Source organism: Oncorhynchus clarkii, chromosome 11 (genome assembly GCF_045791955.1).
Source record: "Oncorhynchus clarkii lewisi isolate Uvic-CL-2024 chromosome 11, UVic_Ocla_1.0, whole genome shotgun sequence".
Classification (NCBI taxonomy): Eukaryota; Metazoa; Chordata; class Actinopteri; order Salmoniformes; family Salmonidae; genus Oncorhynchus; species Oncorhynchus clarkii.
Window position 1 is genome coordinate 9,475,654 of NC_092157.1, and position 11,151 is coordinate 9,486,804.

At 43.2% G+C, this 11,151-nt stretch overlaps 1 pseudogene; it reads right to left on the bottom strand.

The window, feature by feature from the left end:
- Positions 1 to 286: 286 nt before the first annotated feature.
- LOC139420525 (adenosine 3'-phospho 5'-phosphosulfate transporter 2-like) lies at positions 287 to 7,741 on the bottom strand (annotated as a pseudogene).
- Positions 7,742 to 11,151: the final 3,410 nt, after the last annotated feature.

Genomic DNA, 11,151 nt, shown 5'->3' on the forward strand with positions numbered 1-11,151 from the left:
AAATGTAGAGGTAGAGTTGGAGGGTTAGCAAGGATATCACAAGTCATACAGTAGGAGCCTTTCTGTGAAGCCATAGGCTTACTTAGGGGAGTTCTAACTCAAGGTGGCATTGGTCCAAAAAAATTCACATTCTGATTTAAAACACTAAAAAAATATATATATATGGACTAGTCATAGGAAACAATGGGAACTGTTCAATTGAACACTTTGAAACATAAAAAGAGAGTTAAGAGTTGTTTTGTGCGGTTCCACAAGCAAAGCATTTGCCCAGGCCTGAATGGTCTTCTCACCTGTGACTGTGACCAGGGGTCCTGAAGAGTTTGATCAAGGCCAGCACAAAAGAAATGCCAAAGTATCCCCGTGAGAGAGAAGATGAATGCATAACCAGTATGTCGTCACAGGATGCTGAAATAAATAAATAAATAATAATAATTCAATAGATTGTCACATCAACATCTGTTACCAAATTCATACGTTATCCACAGTGTGCATCAAGCAAATTACATCTGCAGAATGGTGCATATGCTTCAACTATTATAATGAAACATGACAGAGAGGGTTTTACTAACCTGAGAGCAAAAGGCCACTACTGGTCCCAATCCACCCACACCAAACAGGCCTGTCAATATGTGCCCAAAACCAATGGAAAACCTTTAACACAAGCAAATGCCTCACATGACACATTTCTCAGGTGATTCAGGACAGTTTATACAATTGCGTTTGCAATATAAATATACCAGCTTGGTTTTAAGGCAGGTCCTCAGTACCTCACAACATAACGCCTCTCCCCTATTTGACCTACATTGTTTGTGTGTATGTATTGATATATAGGCTACGTGTTCCTTTAAAAAAAAAAAGTGATGTAGTTCTGTTCTTGTCTATTAATGTTCTGTATGTCATGCTTCTGGTTTTGTGTGGAACCCCAGGAAGAGTAGCTCCTGCTTTCGCAAACAGCTAATGGGGAACCTAATAAAATACCAAAATACCAGTACCATTTCAGAGCTGGAGCCGTTGTGGAGCTTCATCTGCAGCTTTCTCCTGCACGTTCCCAATGGAAGCGTCAGCGCACAGAGCCAAAGAGATGAGGAGGACACCTAAAACTCCAGACAAACCAGGTTAACCACCGTAACCAATAACAGCACTCATCTTTAGGGAGTTCAAACTTCACATGTAAAAGTACTTCAGTCCCAGCCCAGGTAACAAGAACTAGGCTTAAATTGGCCCATGCTCATAAATGTCAGCATTCTGATTACTTTGATACACGTTCTTGTCTTAAACCTATTTTAATGGTGAAAGGATTGATCCATAGCTAAACGGTGTCGTAACCACTCCGCCGATTTACCAACAGATAAATAACAGATTCAGATTCACGTGTTACCTGTTGCATTGAAGTTGGGTGCGACTTTACTGTCAGCTAGGGTGAACCAGATGAGTCCCAGAATCATACAGAGAGCAGCCGATACATCAGCCAGATTGTACCGTTCCCCTAGAAAACAGAGAGGCGTCAGGATACAGAGGCAAGGGAATTTCTCCATAGCAGCTGATTTAGAATTCAGGGAGACTCCTCGACTGACACGTTCCACTTGGATAGCACGTTGAATACACTAAGTGGATCTCAGCGTCGAGAACTTTTTTTTTTATGATTCCAAATGATCCTAAATCTGTCATGACTGACATCCAATCACAAAAACCTTTGAAACGAAAGGTGAACTAAACGTTTTGACATTTCTGAGGGCATTTCCCTTTGTGGCAAGATGGTGGAAACCACAGAACAGGTGGAGACAGATGGAGCCGGTGTCTTCTCACCCCTCCATATGGGTCAAGCAGAAAACGTAAATGCGCTGGCTAGATAGATGCAATTCTGAGTGGCGGATAGGAGTGGAGCACTTGGCAGACAAGTCACCACTCTGCCTCATATCAGCGTGGGTTCAGAGAGGCCCACGTCCCACTGGCTGTTGAAGTCGGAAGTTTACATACACCTTAGCCAAATACATTTAAACTCAGTTTTTCACAATTCCTGACATTTAATCCTAGTAAAAATTCCTGGCCTTAGGTCAGTTAGGATCACCACATTATTTTAAGAAAGTGAAATGTCAGAATAATAGCAGAGATAATTATTTATTTCAGCTTTTATTTCTTTCATGGGTCAGAAGTTTACATACACTCAATTAGTATTTAGTAGCATTGCCTTTAAATTGTTTAACTTGGGTCAAACATTTCAGGTAGCATTCCACAAGCTTCCCACAATAAGTTGGGTGAATTTTGGCCCATTCCTCCTGACAGAGCTGGTGCAACTGAGTCAGGTTTGTAGGCCTCCTTGCTCGCACACGCTTATTCAGTTCTGCCCACACATTTTCTATAGGATTGAGGTCAGGGCTTTGTGATGTCCACTCCAATACCTTGACTTTGTTGTCCTTAAGCCATTTTACACAACTTTGGATGTAAGCTTGGGGTCATAGTCCATTTGGAAGACCCATTTGCCACCAAGCTTTAACTTTCTGACTTCTCTGACACTTGAAATGTTGCTTCAATATATGAACATAATTTTCCTCCCTCATGATTCCATCTATTTTGTGAAGTGCACCAGTTCCTCCTGCAGCAAAGCATCCCCACAACATGATGCTGCCACTCCCGTGCTTCAAGGTTGGGATGGCGTTTTTCGGCTTGTAAGCTTCCCCCGTTTTCCTCAAAACATAACGGATGGTCATTATGGCCAAACAGTTCTATTTTTGTTTCATCAGACCAGAGGACATTTCTCCAAAAAGTCTTGGCTAATTTCTTTTGATTTTCCCATGATTTCAAGCAGAGGCACTGAGTTTGAAGGAAGGCCTTGAAATACATCCACATGTACACCTCTAATTGACTCAAATTATGTCAATTAACCTATCAAAAGTTTCTAAAGCCTTGACACACTTTTCTGGAATTTTCCAAGCTGTTTAAAGGCACAGTCAACTTAGTGTATGTAATCTTCTGACCCACTGGAATTGTGATACAGTGAATTATAAGTGAAATAATCTGTCTGTAAACAATTGTTGGAAAAATTACTTGTTTCATGCAGAAAGTAGATGTCCTCACCGACTAACAAGCAATTTGTGGAGTGGTTGAAAAACTAGTTTTAATGACTCCAACCTAAGTGTATGGAAACTTCCGATTTCAACTGCAATTATGAATATAGAGCTATTTCCTGTTGTTGTTTTTTTATGACCATTTTCATTATTTCATCTCCCTTAGTCCTGCATGTTGGAGCTCAGTGCCTAAGATGTTCACTGTACCCTGCAGTCACACCTGCAACCCTGTACATGTGACTATTAAAAACTGTACCCTGCAGGCACACCTGCAACCCTGTACATGTGACTATTAAAAACTGTACCCTGCAGTCACACCTGCAACCCTGTACATGTGACTATTAAAAACTGTACCCTGCAGGCACACCTGCAACCCTGTACATGTGACTATTAAAAACTGTACCCTGCAGGTACACCTGCAACCCTGTACATGTGACTATTAAACACTGTACCCTGCAGGCACACCTGCAACCCTGTACATGTGACTATTAAACACTGTACCCTGCAGGCACACCTGCAACCCTGTACATGTGACTATTAAAACACTGTACCCTGCAGTCACACCTGCAACCCTGTACATGTGACTATTAAACACTGTACCCTGCAGTCACACCTGCAACCCTGTACATGTGACTATTAAAACACTGTACCCTGCAGTCACACCTGCAACCCTGTACATGTGACTATTAAAACACTGTACCCTGCAGTCACACCTGCAACCCTGTACATGTGACTATTAAACACTGTACCCTGCAGTCACACCTGCAACCCTGTACATGTGACTATTAAAAACTGTACCCTGCAGTCACACCTGCAACCCTGTACATGTGACTATTAAAACACTGTACCCTGCAGTCACACCTGCAACCCTGTACATGTGACTATTAAAACACTGTACCCTGCAGTCACACCTGCAACCCTGTACATGTGACTATTAAACACTCAATCTGAATGTGAAAGGTTGGTAGGTGCACATGGCCCTTTGAACAAGTGCAGCCATGCAAAATTTATTTTAAAAACTTTCTACTGGACTTTTCAACTCAATCAAATCAAACAGGAGAAGAGAGAGGGTTGAGGTTGGTTTGTGTTGTGTTGAACACATGTAAAACGAAAGGAAGAGGAGACTGAAGAGTCTTCCCAAACAGGCCGATAGATGCCTTGGGGGTGACAAGGTGACGCAGCAGGTTGGTCTGGCGTGCTTTGATTCCCCCTCTGCTCCCCTTTGAAGGGTTCACATCAGATCTCGTTCGCATCCTGTGCGAACGCAGTAGAGCTTCCAACTAGCCCCCCTGGGGGACCAGTGGACCGCATCACCAATGCAGAGAGGGAGAGAAAGGAAAGCAAAAAAAACAAGCCTCTGATCGCTAGGACGTGGAACCTTTATGAAGACAGTGTCTTGGAGATGAAAGGCAGAATACCAAGAACTAGGACTCCTCAAACTCCACACTCACAAACAACCCCCCCAAAAAAGTACAGACGGAACTCCGAAATAAAAGTTGAACAGTGGTCATTGCTTGGAGGTGAGGGCGTAACTAGTGTGAGGTAAGACACGTATAGTTTTCTAGACAGCGTGAGGTAAGACACGTATAGGTTTCTAGACAGTGTGAGGTAAGACACGTATAGTTTTCTAGACAGTGGGAGGTAAGACACGTATAGATTTCTAGACAGTGTGAGGTAAGACACGTATAGGTTTCTAGACAGTGTGAGGTAAGACACGTATAGGTTTCTAGACAGTGTGAGGTAAGACACGTATAGGTTTCTAGACAGTGTGAGGTAAGACACGTATAGGTTTCTAGACAGTGTGAGGTAAGACACGTATAGGTTTCTAGACAGTGGGAGGTAAGACACGTATAGGTTTCTAGACAGTGTGAGGTAAGACACGTATAGGTTTCTAGACAGTGTGAGGTAAGACACGTATAGGTTTCTAGACAGTGTGAGGTAAGACACGTATAGGTTTCTAGACAGTGTGAGGTAAGACACGTATAGGTTTCTAGACAGTGTGAGGTAAGACACGTATAGGTTTCTAGACAGTGTGAGGTAAGACACGTATAGGTTTCTAGACAGTGGGAGGTAAGACACGTATAGGTTTCTAGACAGTGTGAGGTAAGACACGTATAGGTTTCTAGACAGTGTGAGGTAAGACACGTATAGGTTTCTAGACAGTGGGAGGTAAGACACGTATAGGTTTCTAGACAGTGTGAGGTAAGACACGTATAGGTTTCTAGACAGTGTGAGGTAAGACACGTATAGGTTTCTAGACAGTGTGAGGTAAGACACGTATAGGTTTCTAGACAGTGTGAGGTAAGACACGTATAGGTTTCTAGACAGTGTGAGGTAAGACACGTATAGGTTTCTAGACAGTGTGAGGTAAGACACGTATAGGTTTCTAGACAGTGTGAGGTAAGACACGTATAGGTTTCTAGACAGTGTGAGGTAAGACACGTATAGGTTTCTAGACAGTGTGAGGTAAGACACGTATAGGTTTCTAGACAGTGTGAGGTAAGACACGTATAGGTTTCTAGACAGTGTGAGGTAAGACACGTATAGGTTTCTAGACAGTGTGAGGTAAGACACGTATAGGTTTCTAGACAGCGCATCTCTTATGGTTGACAGTTATTCCTCTTCTGTTTTTTCCTCTAGTGTTGAGTTCATAATCACAGTCATGCAAAAGGACAAACATTATCAGGCAGCATCTTCACGTCAAAGTCAGGGCCCGTATTCATTTGTATTTTTTATTTCACCTTTATTTAACCAGGTAGGCTAGTTGAGAACAAGTTCTCATTTACAACTGCGACCTGGCCAGGATAAAGCATAGCAGTGTGAACAGACAGCAACACAGAGTTACACATGGAGTAAACAATAAACAAGTCAATAACACAGTAGAAAAAAAAAAAAGAGTCTATATACATTGTGTGCAAAAGGCATGAGGAGGTAGGCGGATAATTACAATTTTGCAGATTAACACTGGAGTGATAAATGATCTCATAAAGCCTCTCAGTGTAGGAGTGCTGGTCTAGGATCAGAACCCCCCCCTCCTGTCCACATCATCTTATTCATTATGATCTCAAAGGATAAACTGGTCCTAGATCAACACTCCTATTCTGAGACCCTTTGTGAATACGTACTCTCATACAAACAGCAATCCACTTACCTTGAATGAATATCCCGCCTATCATGACAGGAATGAGTTTGCAGCACTTGAAGATGACCCGTGTAGGATAATTCAAGTAACCCAGGTGTTTGACAGGCCCATGGTCCCCACCGTTAGAAATGCTACGATCATGTACGTCTTCCCTGGTATTCTGCAAAGAGAAAAGGAGCAATTAGCCTTGTGGGATGACAACAACAAAAACAAAAGGTCTCCTAGCAATACAAAATGAAGTGTTGTTGATATAGAGAGGTCTTGTGAGAGATCACAGGTCATGTTCTTTGGCGTTACAAGGCACATAGCTAATTAACATAATATGTATAGTTAACGGAATAGAGACTGGTCATCATTCTATGATTAAGTGATTAAGTAAATCTATTTTTTATAGTGCTCAAACGCCATTAACCATGAAATAGGCTAGACCGTTTATGGACGTTATTCTCGGGGAAAGTCCTACATTTGGATTCCCGTCTTTGTTGGTGAACACTGTCCTACTTTTGTTTACTGAAGCGCAGAGGCTTAATGGAACTCAATTCTCTTGCATTTCCTTGTTTACCTTCTCCGTTTGTCCTGTGTGAGCTGCAATTCCACCAGTCCAAACAGGGAGTAGAACCCAAACTGTACAAGGGTACCATCCAAAGGGCTTGAAACCCTCCATGGAAAATATTAGCTCCTGAAAAATCAGACAAACAAATTGTGCTAAGTCTCTTTTCAGGCCTACAGTGAGGTAAATTACTACTTTTCCTGTGTATTTTCATAGAAGCCTTAGTGAGACATGCTGATAAAATGTCCTTACTTTGCATGTGGCAACAACCAATTGTACAGGTGAATCGATCGATTAATCACATGTATATAAAGCCTTTTGACATGAACAGCTGTAACTAAGGGCTTTACAGACACCGGGCCTCCACCGGGGAACAAGCACAGCAGAAGCGAAAGCACAGTTTCCACGAAAACTCCCTAGAAGGAAGGAACCTAGAAACTAAACTCATCCTCTTATACCAGGTTGAGATTAAGAGTACACGTGACCATTCAGGCTAGAGTGAAGAATGTGGCAAAGTTATCATGCTCTTGCAACATACCACTACCTAAAATACATTTCTTCAAAAAAGTGTGGATATTGGAACAGAGCCTCTGGCTCATAGCTTAGCGGACATCTGCCACAAAGAAATTAGTCAGGGTCAGGCTGGGGTGTAATCACTTGTGCACACTGTTGCAAAAACAATCTCAACGGAAAATGTTTTGCAATGAAAACTAGAGTTTCAGTTAGGTCCCTCGCCGATTGCTTCTGCTTGGTTCCTAGTGAATACACCTCAGCTTACCTGTAGGTACCCATAGAGGAGGATGCAGTGCAGATGCCGAACTGGGTAGCTGTGTTGAAGCTGCTCAGGTTGATGCCCAGCACTCTCAGCTCCTCCACAGACTTGATGTGCGGAGACATCATGACCTCGCTGGACGACGGAATGGAGATAGACAGATGCTTCCGGGCGTTGTTGTAGTTCATCGGGCCGAATTTGTCACTCATGGTGTCTGGGGGCTGGAGATCAAAGACAAGAACAAGGCAGTTTCATTACTTATGTTGCGAAAGATGTGACTGTCACAGACTACCGTAAAACTTAAATTAAACGCAGTCTCAAATAGCCCGCCTGTCCCTTTTAATAGCTGGGCAACAGCACACATTTCAGCAAATAAACGCCAGGCTATTAATAGAAATGTTATGGTTTAAATTGAGGGTGGTAAGATGAAGAAGTTGTCTGTGTACTCGCATGCTTAGATAGTAGGCAACACCGTATTAGGAATCACTGACACACATTGCCAATTCAGAATTGGCATAGCTAGCTAGCTAGAGAACTTACCTGTAACAATCAAGGACAGCAACAGGGCAATTATCATTGATCTGATTTCTGTGGGAGTCCCTGGATTTGACTATTCTTGATGTGCAGCGCTACTAAGCCAGCTAGCTAGCTATATGATTGAGTACGCCAATGATTAATTGCTAGCTAATAAGCTAGTAATCTAGCTACAATACATCAACAAAAGTATGTGGACACCCCTTCAAATTAGTGGATTTGGCTATTTCAGCCACACCCGTTGTTGACAGGTGTATAAAATCAAGCACACAGCTATGCAATCTCCAAAAGACGATGATATGAGACAGAGAGGCTGGAGTAAGATGACAAGCAGACTGGTGTGAATTGTATTGGAAGGTCCAGTTGTGTTGTTGTAGGAACGTTATTGGGGACATGAGCAGAACTCCGGAAGGGGAAAATGGAGTCCCTAGAGAAAGCAAGTACAAGATGGGTGTCAGGGATGAAGTGACAGTATTATCATAAGGAGATGTGTACTTGGAAAAAAGAGAAGGAATGGAGGGAAAAAGAGAGGGAGAAGCAACAACGGCTCAGTTGCGAAGTGGTAGGTCACACAAGCTCACATCTGTCCTCGGTTGCAACACTCACTACCGAGTTCAAAACTGCCTCTGGAAGCAACGTCAGCTGTTTGTTGGGAGCTTTATGAAATGGGTTTCCATGGCCGAGCAGCCGCACACAAGCCTAAGATCACCATGTGCAATGCCAAGCGTCGGCTGGAGTGGTGTAAAGCTCTCCGCCATTGACCCTGGAGCAGTGGAAACATGTTCTCTGAAGTGATCACCCTTCACCATCTGGCAGTCCAACGGACTAATCTGGGTTTGGTGGATGCCAGGAGAACGCCACCCGCCCCAATGCATAGTGCCAACTGTAAAGTTTGGTGGAAGAGGAGTAATGGTCTGGGGCTGTTTTTCATGGTTCAGGCCCCTCACTTCCAGTGAAGGGACATCTTAACACTAAAGCATACAATGACATTCTAGACGATTCTGTGCTTCCAACTTTGTGGCAACAGTTTGGGGAAGGCCCTTTCCTGTTTCAACATGACAATGACCCCGTGAACAAAGCGTGGGCCGTACAGAAATTGTTTGTTGAGATCAACGGAGAAGAACTTGACTGGCCTGCACAGAGCCCTGACCTCAACCCCATCGAACACCTTTGGGTGGAATTGGAACGCCGACTGCGAACCAGGCTTAATCGCCCATCTCACTAATGCTCTTGTGAATGAATGGAAGAAAGTCCCCTAAGCAGTGTTCCAACATCTAGTGGAAAAACCTTCCCAGAAGAGCAGAGGCTGTTATAGCAGCAATAGCGGGGGATCAACTCTATATTAATGCCCATGATTTTGGAATGAGATGTTCGACGAGCAGGTGTCCACATACTTTGGTAATGTTAGTGTCCTTAGTTAGCTGGCTATGCACTGCTGTGTGGCAAATCCTAAAACGACCACAAAACACAATGACATACATTCTGACCTGCATTATTACCAGCAGTGCTGTTATTTCGCAATTCAAAATAAAAATGTGCTAACTTCTTTGCATGCTTAGGAAATTGCTTTTTCTGAAAAATATATATACCTGGCTAGCTGCTACAAGCTAGCATGCTAGCCAGCCGAACAATACTTCCGGGTTTGAAATATGTATGGTGCCGTTGTTGAATCGAGTCGGATCATTACCATGTCTCCAACCGTGGCAGGTCCATTTCATAAAGCTAATGTGCGGCTATATTATTAACATTTTAGTCATGTTTAGGCGAAAAGACCTGTAGCTCACGTGCGTACTGTTGTCTCCTGTCAACAGCCAACAACTTAAACTCTGACTCGCCTCGAACTATGACCTCGTTTCCCATTGGTTGAGGGTAACTATTTCCAAAGTTGTCGCTGTAAATAAGGTGTTCTTAGTCAATTTACCTGGCTAAATAAATAAAAAACTACACCAGAGCAGGTGAGAAGTGGAATGCAGAGAGGCATTGAGAAACTACTTTCGTAGTCTCATCAGTCGTGCAAATCAGAAAAAAACATGTTTTATTTTTGTTCACATCAAACATTATACTCTTGACTGTGATGGTAAGTTTGGTCCTACCTTGTCCAGTGCCAGAAGATCCATAACTTTTTATTTCATTACTTCGTGTCCGGAAACAATTGCTGTAACTAAATCTGTAAACAGCAGTACCTGTCCTACCTTATGGTCTACCTCAGAAGGGGGCTGGGTGAAAAAATGCCTATATATACTGTATATTATACATTGCTTTCTTGTTGTATATTTACTTCTTCATTTGTTTTTTGCAATTCAACAAATTATGAGCTCACTGGACATTTTATCCTTACCTACTAAATGCACATTTTGCTGTTTTTCAGATTCAATTGCAGAAGCAATGCCAGAGAGGTGAAACTTTGACATATCCCTTGTCTGACCAAGAAGGACCAATCCTGTCCTGTGTTTGATGTTGACACTCCTCAAGGCCTTTACAGCTTACGGAATGATTCCCTCTTTCCCTCACCTCTCCTCACCCCAAGCTATACTGTATCCCTCTGCCCTCTCTCCATCCCTCCTCCTTCCTTCCCTTCCTCCCCCAGCCCTTGCTGTATCTCTCCCCTCCTCCCTCCATCTGCTCTTCATCCCTCCCTCCCTCCAGCCCTTACTGCATCTCTCCACCCTCCCCCATCCCTCCTCCCTTTCTTTCCCAGCCTCCCAAGCCAACCTGGCCCTCTCTCCATCCACACAGGAGGTTAATTCACTCTAGGATGGCATTATTTCCTCCTAGCTCTTTGACTATATAAAAATTCAGAGTGGACAGCTCTATCCCTCTTCCATCTCAGATTTGATTGTAATGGTATTGCCTTTTGTCCCTAGGGGGCCCCGTGCCGCCTCGGCTTTATGACACTAAATAGCCGCGCTACAATTTTTCCATCTATTCAAAAAATTCTGTTAATAACTCATTTCGAATGAGACTTGGGTGCTGCCTGGCTGGCCACTCCCGCCAGGTCCCTTACCACCCACCACTCACAGGTCACCTCCTAGACCTAGAAAGTGCCTAAGCACTGAATGCAAGGGGTTAATTAAATGTCTCTGAATTT